The sequence below is a fragment of the Lemur catta genome, chromosome 1, assembly GCF_020740605.2.
Source record: "Lemur catta isolate mLemCat1 chromosome 1, mLemCat1.pri, whole genome shotgun sequence".
NCBI classification, from domain to species: domain Eukaryota; kingdom Metazoa; phylum Chordata; class Mammalia; order Primates; family Lemuridae; genus Lemur; species Lemur catta.
Genome location: NC_059128.1, coordinates 83,068,717 through 83,081,853, shown reverse-complemented (window position 1 = coordinate 83,081,853; position 13,137 = coordinate 83,068,717).

The following is a 13,137-nucleotide window of genomic DNA, read 5'->3' as shown; positions in this document are numbered from 1 at the left end:
ATAACCTGGTGGAAAGTCCCTAGTTATATAACTAACAGCTAGCTGGCTGTTTGTGATCAGCTGCTTGTTGGCTCTTTGTGATTGACTGAAGTTTGTCTTAGTCTTTTTTTTTTTTTTAACTTAATCAGTCACGTAATCCTAGCACTTTGGGAGGCCAAGGCAGGAGGATTGCTTGAGACTAGGAGTTTGAGACCAGCCTGAGCAAGAGTGAGACACCGTCTCTACAGAAAATAGGAAAATTAGCTGGCCATGGTGAGGCATGCACCCGTAGTCCCACCTATTCGAGAGGCTAAGGCAGGAGGATCATTTGAGCCCAGGAGTTTGAGGTTGTAGTGAGCTATGGTGAAGCCATTGCACTCTGGTCCGGGCAACAGAGTGAGAAGACCTTGTCTCAAGAAAAATAAATACATAAATAAATTTAATTAGTTACAAGGAATGCCTCTAAGTTAAGTTTTGGTTTATTTGTGTAAGGTTTCTGGGTATAAAAACAACCCAAGCTTAATGGTTTTCTGCTTATTTTGCTTTGACACCATATTGGGCCAGTGTGTGGCCCATCAAACATTTTATCTCTAGGGGATGAATCCCCAGAAAAATGGTACAAGTCCTGGCTGTCCTTCTAAGACGTTAATCTCAAAGGTTAGGCATATATTACTCTTTGCACTTCACTAGGACTCTTTTAGTCAAGGGCTTATCATTTTTTGTTTGTTTGTTTGTTTTTGTTTTTGAGACAGAGTCTCCCTCTGTCACCCTGGGTAGAATGCAATGGTGTAATCATAGCTCACAGCAACCTCAAACTCCTGGTCTCTAGTGATCCTCCTGCCTCAGCCTCCCAAGTAGCAGGGACTATAGGCGCATACCATGACACTTGGCTAATTTTTCTATTTTTAATAGAGTCTTGCTCTTGCTCAAGCTGGTCTAGAACTCTTGAGCTCAAGCAATCCTCCTGCCTCAGCCTTCCAGAGTGCTAGGATTACAGGCGTGAGCCACCTCACCGGGCCTAATTAGTTTAGATGTAACAAACAAAGGCAGAGAGGAGGGAAGGCCTTAAGTCTGTAAAATCATGAAGGCATGAAAAAGGTAAACAGAGTTGTTCACTAACTCCTGAGATCAAAGAATAAGAGGGCATCTCTAAAACTTTATTGAGGCAAGTTTAGGCCAGTTAGATAGAAGTATAACTTCACATAATAAATAGACCTCCTATCACCCTAAGTGGTGATTTAGTAGATATTTTACAATTTAAAATAAGCCGATGAGGCCCAATGTGATGGCTCATGCCTGTAATCCTAGCACAATGGGAGGCCAAAGCAGGAGGATCGCTGGAAGTCAGCAGTTCGAGACCAGCCTGAGCAAGAGTAAGACCTCGTCTCTACTAAAAAATGGAAAGAAATTAGCCAGACAACTGAAAATATATAGAAAAAATTAGCCAGGCATGGTGGTGCATACCTGTAGTCCCAGCTACTCAGGAGGCTGAGGCAGAAGGATCCCTTGAGCCCAGGAGTCTGAGGTTGCTGTGAGCTAGTCTGACGCACTAGTCTGCACTCTAGGCTGGGCAACAGAGTGAGACTGTGTCTCAAAAAGTAAAATAAAATAAATAGACTAATTAGAGTTCCAATCTGCTTATTATGTTATTCAACGGTTCCCCATTCCAGTTATTATTTTGTCTTCTTCTGGATCTTCCCTGCTTTTATTAGGTTTTCCTCACAGATGTAATAGTCAGAATACAATATCACAAATGGAGATGCACATAGTTTTATGCTAACAAGAGAAAGTTTTCAGTTTGTTGATCCTATCACACAAAATTTTCACCTACTTGACAGTGGTTATCAAAGAGTTACTTAAACTTCTTAAGAATTGTCTTTGCAATTTTGTCATACTAACATTAACTGGCAAAAAGAGAATCCCATTCAACAGCCATAGGAACTGTTGAGCTACAAGTGTGTTAGAATGAACTGAGATCATAAAATTGACACACATATGTAAGCCTTTTCTATATATTTACTCAAAAAAATTATAGCTAAATTTTAGTTATAGTAACATTTTAAGGAAGCATCTAATTTAAAGAAGATACTTCTTTGAGTCAAAATTCTTAAAAATCTTTCCGCGATTTATTCCCATTTATATGACTCAACTAACTAAAGTAATATAAAGTCATCTGTCATAGTAGGAGTGCAATTTTTTCTTCTTTTTTTTAGAGACAGGGTCTCCCTTTGTTGCCCAGGTTGGAGTTCAATGGCACAATCATATGATCATAGCTCACTGCAGCCTTGAACTCCTAGGCCCAATCTTCCTGCCTCAGCCTCCTGGGTAGCTACTCAAACAGGCACATGCCAGCCACCATGCCTGGGTAATTTTTAATTTTTTGTGTAGAGACTGTCTCTCTATGTTGCCTAAATAGGTCTTGAACTCCTGAGCTCAAGGGATCTTGCCACCTCAGCCTCCCAAAATGCTGGAATTATAGGCATGAACCACCACACCAGGCCAGAATGTGACTTCTGATGGAGTGTTGACTTCTTCCAAATCATTAGTAAATATATTAAATAATACATGCCTCATGGTTTTCAAATTTTCATATTATCAGGCAATACATAACTTGAATAAACATCACAACAACACTTAGTGTAGACCCAAAACAAAACCTTACAGACTCAGGGCTAACCAAACTCCTGGAATCTACCAGCCTCTCGCCCACCTATGCAGAGTTGTGTTTGTCACTCTCATGTGATTGTATGCACCTTGGGAAGTGTTCCAGAAGAAGGACTGGACTCCCCTCCATATCACATATTTATGAAGGAGTTGGTAGGGAGCAGGGCTCGCCCAGCCAATTTGGAAAACTTTGAGTTTTTCTACTGGGGTTAAAATCTTTTTTCTTTCTTTTTTTTTGAGACAGAGTCTCACTCTGTTGCCCTGAGTAGATTGCCCTGGCATCAGCCTAGCTCACAGCAACCTCAAATTCCTGGGCTCAAGCAATCCTCAGCCTCCTAACTGGGACCAAAGGAGTAATCCATGTTGCCTGGCTAATTTTTCTGTTTTTAGTAGAGGCAGGGTCTCGCTCTTGCTCAGGCTGGTCTCGAACTTCTGACCTCAAGCAATCCTCCTGCCTTAGCCTCCCAGAGTGTTAGGATTACTGGCCTGAGCCACCATGCCCAGCCTGGGGTTAAAATCTTGTTGGTTAAGAAACCAGCTTTTTGACACCAGTCCCCTGGAGAATTTTCCTAATCAACCCTGGTTTCTGCCTGAGGCCCTACAGCCTCCCTGCTGAGCTAGTTTGTTGTTAAACTGCCTGATGAAAGTGCCTGGGTTATCTAGCAGACAAACTAGTGTGTCTTTCCTCAAGTCTGCATAAGAACCAACCAGGCAGTTACATTTGGTAGGTAAGGAGAGATAGCAAAGAATTTGCACTTCATAGTGTTCCTGGTGATTCTGATGCTGGTGGTCACGGATTGCACCTGAAAAAAGAAACACTACTTCACTCGGTCCTGAGAGAACATTCTCTTCAATCTGAATTTATTTTTTAAATAGCTGTCTGTGAGAAATCTTGTGGAAGATTCTTGAAATTTTAACTAGATGATGATTTCTTTATATAGTTACTGGGAGTTTATAATCTTATCTCTGAAATATTTTTAAGTTCTAAATCTCTCAGTATGTCATTCTATAATCTGCCAAGTGCAGAGGTATAATGTGCAAGCCATTTTTAATGGTTCTTTTTGTGCTAGAAATGTATGAAAGTACCATTCTTGTTGATGTTTTTGCCACATTTATATAACAAACTATGACAAAACTGTTATAGTTTTGTTACAGAGGTGTGAGTATATTAGGTATATGAATATATAGTAAGAGTATGAATGTATATCCTCTCAGTGGGTCATACTAGTATGTGACCTGGCTATTTCTATAATTACATTGTACCTCTGTAGATAGGTGAGCATAATTCAGAATGTAATAGAGTATCTCTGTGTATGTGTGTTATACATGAATGGAGAAAAATGAGGTCACTGAATGAGCCTGTTTACATGTCTGTCTATCAGTGTGATGATTTAGGATATGGGAATAATTCATAAATAGAATCTTTTTCACTGCTTCATGATCCGGCTATAGAGAAAAGATCAAGTGATTTATATTTTCTCCTATTTAAGAGAAATGTGTGAAATATTATTATCAGATTATATAGATGATTTCTGTTGTTCCAACTTATGTTCAAATATGGATAAACACAAGATTTTCATATAATCTTGGATAAGAAAAAAATCTCATATTTATGTTACAAACGATTTAATTAATGCCACACAACAGGTGCTCAATAAATATGTTACCTGCCTGCAAATGTGGCTGACACTGAGGGAAAATTGGGGAGTAGTTTAATATTCCTCAATAATCTCCATCAGCAACACTCCCTCTCCCATTCTTTAATGGGGAGAGTGAACATTTTTACCAATTTTTTGGTAAAGTGCTACATAAAAGCATCTTCAAGCCTGCTCTTCCAACCTGATTGGGCTCCTATGTTCTTATACACAAATTCTGCAACTGCCTATGACTCTCTGACTCACTGGACATTTGCTGTCTTTGAAATAATCTTACTTTCTTTCCATGATTAATTTGTTTTTTGCAATTAATTTGTTCTTCTGTTTTGTAGCAAGACCAGGTAGGTGGATAGACAAGGTCATTTTTTTTTTTTTTTTGAGACACAGTCTCACTCTGTTGCCTGGGCTAAAGTGCCGTGGCATCAGCCTAGCGCACAGCAACCTCAAACTCTTGGCCTCAAGCGATCCTTCTGCCTCAGCCTCCCAACTAGCTGGGACTACAGGCATGCGCCACCATGCCTGGCTAATTTTTTCTATATATTTTTAGTTGTCCAGTTAATTTCTTTCTATTTTTTAGTAGAGGTGGGGTCTTGCTCTTGCTCAGGCTGGTCTCGAACTCCTGATCTCGAGTGATCCTCCTGCCTCGGCCTCACAGAGTGCTAGGATTACAGGCGTGAGCCACCTCACCCGGCCGACAAGGTCATTTTTAACCTTTTTGTCTCCAAATCTCTTCCTCTGACTTATGTCTGAAATGGCAACATTAAAGATTCATTCCTTCCTATTAAAATGTAGGATCTTTGCTTAAGATCACCCTGGGCAACATAGCAAAACCTATCTCAAAAAAAAAAAAGCATCTCTGGGACAACCCTCTATCCTAGCATTTAACTACTTTCCCAAACTAGGCAGCCTATTACTAATGAGAGGGAATAAACACATGACAGGTAATTTTGAAAGGATTTGGAAAGTGAAGGTAAGGAAGATAAGAACATTGTGGGAGCCAGAATTTCATAGAGAGGCCTTGGGCAGCTGAGAGGCCACACAAAGGGATTGGGATATATGAACCCCTCCCAATCAAAGGAGAACACATGGGTCTGAAAGAGGAGGTATATGTGCTTCCCCATCTTGACTAGAATCAAGCTCCACAAGGACTTTTTAAATCACATATACATGATTCATAGTTTAAACTTTCCACCCACTGATCTAACAAATCATACTCTAACTTTGCTAGTAATAACTATGTTCACGCACAATTATTTTAAGCACATTTTGTCTGATATGAATAGGCTCTTTTTCCAAAATTGAATTTTAACATAAATTTAAGACTATTTTATTGCAGACTTAACCAGTACATGTTCTGAAGCTGTATTTATTCTTTAATAATCATTGATTCAAATACTTTTATAACTAGAATTGATCAACTCTCTGATTTTTATATAGCAATATTTATATTCTGTCAAGAAATATTTTTAACTTGGCTTCTATTAGTTTATGAACTAATATGTCTCAGATCTCTTCTTTCATCTCCATGCACTTGGTGATATTTTTCCCAATGTGAGTCTTTTTTTTTTTTTAAGACATGGTCTCATTCTGTTGCCCAAGCTATAGTGCAGTGGTGTCATCATAGCTCACAGCAACCTTAAACTCCTGGGCTCAAGCGATCCTCCTGCCTCTGCCTCCTGAGTAGCTGGGTCTACAGGCACACGTCACCACGCCCTTCTTATTTTTTCTATTTTTAGTAGAAACAGGGTCTTACTCTTGCTCAGGCTGCTCTCGAACTCCTGAGCTCAAGTGATCCTTCTGCCTCTGCCTCCCAGAGTGCTAGGATTACAGGTGTGAGCCACTGCACCCAGCCCTAAAAACATTTTGAAATATATTCCAACTGTAAGATTTATTATTCAACCATACTCATAGAAACCTACCTTCCTCTGAGAAATGTTATGTATCACCATCCATCTCTCTTTTAGTCCTAGGCTACTTGTGTTCTGGATCTCATCTCTCCTCACTCCTCCTCCAGAATTTTGCATCACCAATTAGCCCTCTTGTTTCTCGTAACATCTATCTCTGTCTCTCTCTCACTGCCCTTTCCTCTCTGAACATGAAAGTGTTCTTCTATCTCAAACACACACACAAAAATTTTTTTCCATCCATAACCCCCTTTGGCCATTATCTCTTAGTCCCCTTCCTTTTATAGCCAAGTTTCTTAAAAGAATGCCTAAATTCAGAGTCTCTCTTTCCTTGGCTCTCTCAGGAGTAACTGTTCTTGCTGACATCACCAGGGACCCCCTAAATCCAAGATCTACCAGAGACATGTAAGTCCTTATCTTTCTTGGCCTTTTTCTAGCATTTGTTGTAGCTCTTTCCTTCCCTGACTTCTGTGACTTCATGCTGTCTTGGTATCTCTCCAGCTTCTTGGACAGTTCCTTCTCAGTTTCTTTCAAGACATGACTTTCTGCACCTACCCTTAAGATGTGGATGTCTCCCATGATCCACCCTCAGCCTTCTCTCTGGATCACACTATTATTCTCCATGGGGAATTTCATTCATCTCATAACTTCAACTACCACTTGGCTCTGAAGTTGTTCAGCCCAGTCATCCTGCCAGACCTCCAGATATATAGACATATAAACTGCTCATTAGTCATTTATACCTATGTGTTTCCTCATTGTGATGTTTAATTTTGTCTGTCGACTTGCCTCTGGTTACCAGTTGTTTGGTCAAACACTAATCTACATGTTACTGTAAAGGTATTTTTTAAAAGATGTGATAACATTTACAAACAGTTGACTTTAAGTAAAGCAGATTACTCTCCATCATGTGAATGGGCTTCATCCAATGAGTTGAAGGCCTTAAGAGTGAAAAACAGAGGTTTCCCAAAGGAGGAATTCTGCCTTCAGACAGCAACATAGAAATTCTGCCTGAGTTTCCAGCCCTTTGACTCAGGCTGTAACATTAACAATTCTTACGTGAATCTCCAGCCGGCTGGCTTGTCCTAAGCCAGATTCCAAAATTACATGACCCAATTTCTTAAAATCTCTCTCTCTACCTATATGTAATTTGATATATATTTAATACATATAAATATGAGATTTTAAAGAATATTTTACATATATACATATAGATATGGTTCTGTTTCTGTGGAGAACCCCAAATAATAGGCTCGTCATCTACACATCATGTCCAAATCCCTTGGCACACCTGCAATGTGGATCTTCATGACCGGGCTGTCATTGATAGCTTCACCTGCCTTATTTACATAGCCACACTCCCCTCCTTTCATACTGACTTGCTCATTCTCAGACCTCGTCACACACACTCTTTTGCATCTCTGTGCCCTTGCAGTATCTGTCCACAAAAAAAAACACAACTTTTCGTCCTTCAGGACACAGTCCACGCTTTACCTAAGCTCTTTGAAGGAGGCAGGCAGAATAAGAAGCTCCTTCTTCTATGTTCCTATTGCACCTTGTACACAGATGCTTCCTTTAAGCACTAGTCATATTGATGGACTTTTTTCCTGCTCTTCTAAAAAAATCTTGTTTGACTCTCTAGTATCTGGTGTAGTGTCTGGTACATGGTAGGCAAGTGACAACCAAAAAGTATTTGATTAATTGACAGAGCTTCCTACTTAAAATATTAAATGGCTGCCCGTCACTTTCAAGATAAAGACTCCTCAATGCAGCATACAGGGTTTTCATTTTGGTTTTTCTTCTTCCCTCTCCAATCTCATTTCCTGGCAGGCCTCCACAACACCCTCATTTCTAGCCATGCTAAACTACTGCAGCTTCCTGGCGTTTACTTCTGAACCCTTTCTTCACCTGGAACATTCTCCCTCCCCTCAAACCATCTGGCAATTTCCATTACCTTTGTAATCTTCATCTCAAGTTTTCTCTTTCAGATGCACCCCATTCTCGTCCCCTCCTTGCCTTTTCCTCTGTGCTCCCTGAGCACTCCGTACTTATCTTTAGTGTAATTCTTTGCTTCTTGGTTACCAACTGCAGAATATAAGTCACAGCCATTTCCCCCTATGCTGCAGCTCCTTGAGGACTATGTGTACCCGCACTGTTGTCACTATGTTTGGTGCGGTTGAGTTGAACTAAGGGGTGTGGCTGCACCAAGAGTAGAAGGGGGAAGCAAAGCAGAAAGAGTCAGCTGAAAACAACTCCCTTACTATACAGTTTGCCCAACTCCTGCCTTGTCGTCCATTACTCTGAAGATGGGATGTTTGGCTTAAGAAATATTCAGCAAATGTTGTTTTCCAACAATGCTAGTTATCTTGCAATGCTCCAGCAAGGTTTGGCAAGCTTCGGCATTTTAGAAACAATCCTCTACTGTAATCTAAGTAATCATATATATTAATACTGTGGCCCCAACCCCTGGGCCATGGACCGATAGTAGGAACCAGGCCACATAGCAGGAGGTGAGTGAGCAAAGCTTCATCTGTATTTACAGCCGCTCCCCATCATTCACATCACAGCCTGAGCTCTACCTCCTGTCAGATCAGCCGTGGCATTAGATTCTGCATTATGGTGATTTGTATAATTATTTCATTATATATTCCATTGTTATAATAATAGAAATAAAGTGCACAATAAATGTAATGCACTTGAATCATCCTGAAAGCATCCCCACCCTGCAACATGGTCTGTGGAAAAACTGTCTTCCATGAAACTGGTCCCTGGTGCCAAAAAGGTTGGGGACTGAAGTGTTAATAGAAAGATTAAGAAACCATGGGATGTCTTTGAAAGATTATAATTCCAAACTTGAGTTGGGGGACAATGAAGGAAATGCAATCATTCCTTCTCCCTCCTGACCACATACATACTCCTTCTGCAGCCCCCTCCTCCCACAAGGCACTTTATGCTTTCATGCTGTCACCCTGGCTGTCATTCCCAGCCTCCCTCTGTAGCCACCCCCACCATAGCTTCCTACTCTCCACCTTCATGTCCTTGCCTTTTCATGAACCTTTTGGAATTCATCCTCTCCATCAAAATGATTTCTGCATCTCTGTAATCTTTGCTAAACATTAATGGATGACCTCCTGAAACTTCAAAGACATTGCCTTTTGCATCAGACCCCAAGGTAAAACATTGCCTGTGGGGACTCAGAAGTGCTCTAGATTGTCTGCTGGAGTTTTTTAACATTTACTAAAAATGCCTTCAAATTTCATGTGTCCCCGCCAATCATCTCCTGGCACATAAAAGGAATTTTGTATGCTCAGTGTTTCTTTTTATGCCCTTTTCTTGGGAGTATCAGGAAACATCTTTCCTGGCAAATGGTGTCAAACTGAAGAAGCTAGATCTTTGGCCAATTGTAAAGGAAACTTCAAATTAAGAACACAGAAGTTAACTAGAGTGTGCAACTTGACACGCATGAGCGGAGAATCCTTTCACTTTTCTTTCTCTCTCTTTTTTCTCTTTTCCTCCCTTCTTTATTCCTTCTATTTATTTAACAAATATATTTCAAGGTCTACAGTGAAAATTTCCTGGATGAAACTGAAGAGTAGCATAGTGTAATATTTAAGAGCATAGGCTCTGGAGCCAGATGCCGCTCTTTGAATCCTGGCTCTGCCAGTTAGTAGGTATGTGACCTTTGCCAAGTCATTTCACTTCTCTGCACCTCAGTTTTGTCATTTGTAAAATAGAGATGATGATAATAATATCTATCTCATAAGGCGGCTGTGAGAATTAAATTATTTAGTGCATGAGATGTCCTTAGCACATAACTCCTCCCCCAAAATATTAGCTACAGTTAACTGCTGCTTAATTCTAGATAGCTAATGGGAATTAATTAGGAGTTCAGTGGAGTGTGGGGAGAAAAAGGTTTCTAGATAAAGAAAACATCTTTTGTGAAGTCTCTGAGGCAGGAAGGAGGAGGAAGGGGGTATAGAGTGTTTGGGGAAACTGACAGAAGCTGATGGTGGCTAGTGAGGTAGGCAGGGGCCAGATCATTCAGGGCCTTGTAGACCATATATAGGATTTTGTTTTTATTCTAAAAGACACAAAATGCCTTTGAAGGGTTTTAAGCATGAGGATGACATAATATGATTTGCTTTTCTAAAGATAATTCCTGTTGCTGTGGGAGAGAATAGTTTGAAGGCAGGCAAGAGGAAATGCAGGCAGATCAATGAGGAGGTAGGTGCAGTTGTCAGGTCAAGGTAATTTATTGCCTTTGACCAGGTTGGCATTCGTAGAGATAGAGGAAAAGGAACAAGGCCAAAGGCCATTTATGAGTCAGAACAAGATTGGGTGCCGGTGGGGAAGGAAGAATGTGACATGTAGGGGCAGGGAAAAAACATGATGGTACTAGTCTCTAACTTGAGCCACTGGGTGGATGGTGGAGCCATTTGTTAAGATGGAGAAGACCAGAAGAAGATTAGGCTGAGGGGGAAGAGAAGAGGACACAGTATTGAACACGTTGGATTTGAAGTGGCTGGGAGACCGTCAAATGAAGTTAGATGTCTAGAGAAAACTGGATATGGGCTTAGAGATAAAATGTGACTTGGCTGTTCTTTAATTCACAGAGTCAAGGTGAAAAGGGAAATTCTCACTCAAGGTAAAGTAGAAACAACTTCAGTTAGCTGGTGATGGAACAGTAATCAACAAACAAATCTACATTTGGTTAAGAGGGGAAAAAAACTTTCCCATGGCTATTGATTGGAGTGTGAGGGACTAGATTTCAAACGAGCATTTTGGAAAGTGACAATTTAGTCTTTGATAATTGTGAAATAAACAGCTCATCAATTTAAAAAATATTTTATGTACTTGAAGAAAGGGAAAAAGGGGATAAGCAGAGTGTTTGTGTCTAGTTTTGAAACACTTTTCTGCTGCAGATCAGAACTATCAACCAAGAACAACTACTCTTGCAAACTGAAAGACTCCCATAAGCTTAGATTTTAAGTGGGTACTTTAGGTAAATATAGTGCTTTCTGGAGTCTGAAAGGTCTCTATTAATCTTGTTTAAACATTCCAGGTTAAATTAGCAGAGGCTTGTATTTGCTGTATGGCTTTAAAGTTAATCTTTTAGAGACTCTTCAGGAATTGGACTAAATCTTTTAGAGATTTTGAGAACAAATCTCCAGCTATGATGAAAGATATGGATTCATATTTCAAGAAAGAGCAGGCTATATAAAATATTGTGTCCATAAGGGTGTCAGAAAGATACTTTTATTATAGAAAATCTCAAACAAAAAACATAGAATAGTACAATGAATCCTCATGCAGGGGATTGTACTACAATATCTATATGAACATATAAATTCATATTAAAAACATAACACTGGCAAGGAGCAGTGGCTCACGCCTGTAATCTCAGCACTTTGGGAAGCAGAGGCAGAAAAATCACTTGAGGCTATTAGTTTGAGACCAGCCTGGGCAATGCATCAAGACCTTGGCTCTACAAAAAAATTAAAAATTAGCCAGTCATGGTGGCATGAGCCTGAATCCCCATCACCCAGCTTCAACCATCATCAATTGCCTGCTTGTTAAAAGATATATTTTGAAAATAATTGTATTTTTCCTTTGTAAAAGTAATACTTATTAATAGATGAAAATATAGAAAAGACATGTTAATCAGCAGGAAATACATACTGGTCACAATTCCAGTCCTTCTAGCAGGGCTGTCGGTAGCCTAATTGGCGCTTTTGAACAATTCATAAAAAGATGCCCCTTCCCTTGGAGATATGCAGCCCTGTGCTCAAAGTGCATGGCTAGGCCTCAATCTCTGCTCTCCCTTCTAGCTAAGCTCCCTTCCGAGAACTCAACATGTCCAGTGGACACGGGAGCCCTGACTTCTAGTCTCCTTTCTCTGCAGAAGTATGTGCACATTTACATAATTGGCATCATGCTATATATACTGTCTTATAATCTCCTGTTTTAATGTTTCATGAACATTTTTCCTTGTCATTATTGAATTCTAAAATAGCATTTTAATAATGGCAATATTTGTTATAATCATAATCCCCTAATTAATTTAACTCTACTGTTGGACATTAAGATTTCTGGTTTGCTAATATTATAAAAGCACTGTAATATATATTTTATGCATTTGTAACATAGATGTTAATGCACATCTGTGATAAACCTCTTAGGATACATTTTTAGAAGTGGAATTTCTGGGACAAATGGCATGGCAATCTCCAAACTTTTATAGCTGTTACCAAATTGCCTGTTAGAGAGGTTGAACTAGCTCATACTCAGTTAGCCACCTTTCTAGGAGACTGCTCATTTTCTCAAAAGCTTGATAACATTAAATGAGATGATGAAAGATATAGATTCATATTAAAAACATAATATTGGCAGGGAGCAGTGGCTCATGCCTATAATCCCAGCACTATGGGAAGCAGAGACAGAAAGATCACTTGAGGCTAGTAGTTTGAGACCAGCCTGGGCAATGTATCAAGACCCTGACTCTACAAAAAAATTAAAAATTAGCCAGCCATGGTATGAGCCTGTAGTCCTAGCCACTTGGGAGGCTGAGGCAGGAGGATTGCTTGAGCCCAGGAGTTCAAACGCACAGTGAGCTGTGATCATGTCACTGCACTCCAGCCTGGTTGACAGAGTGAGACCCTGTCTCTGGGGGAAAAAAAAAAGTAAAGAAAAAAGAAAGAAAAAAAAAAAGAAAAAAGAAAAATGCTACCCAATGTTGCTTTTTTTTTCTTTTTGAGTACTATTAAAGTGAAAAATTAGTCATTATTCTTCCTAAATTTTCTACATGTATCATTATTCCTTTAGCATTTTTCTACTGGTATATCTTCTGATGTGACAAATCTTTTTGAAGTTATTAAATATATATGTCATTGCACTCTCAACATTTTTAAAAATACAAGGTGTCTTAGTCCATTTGT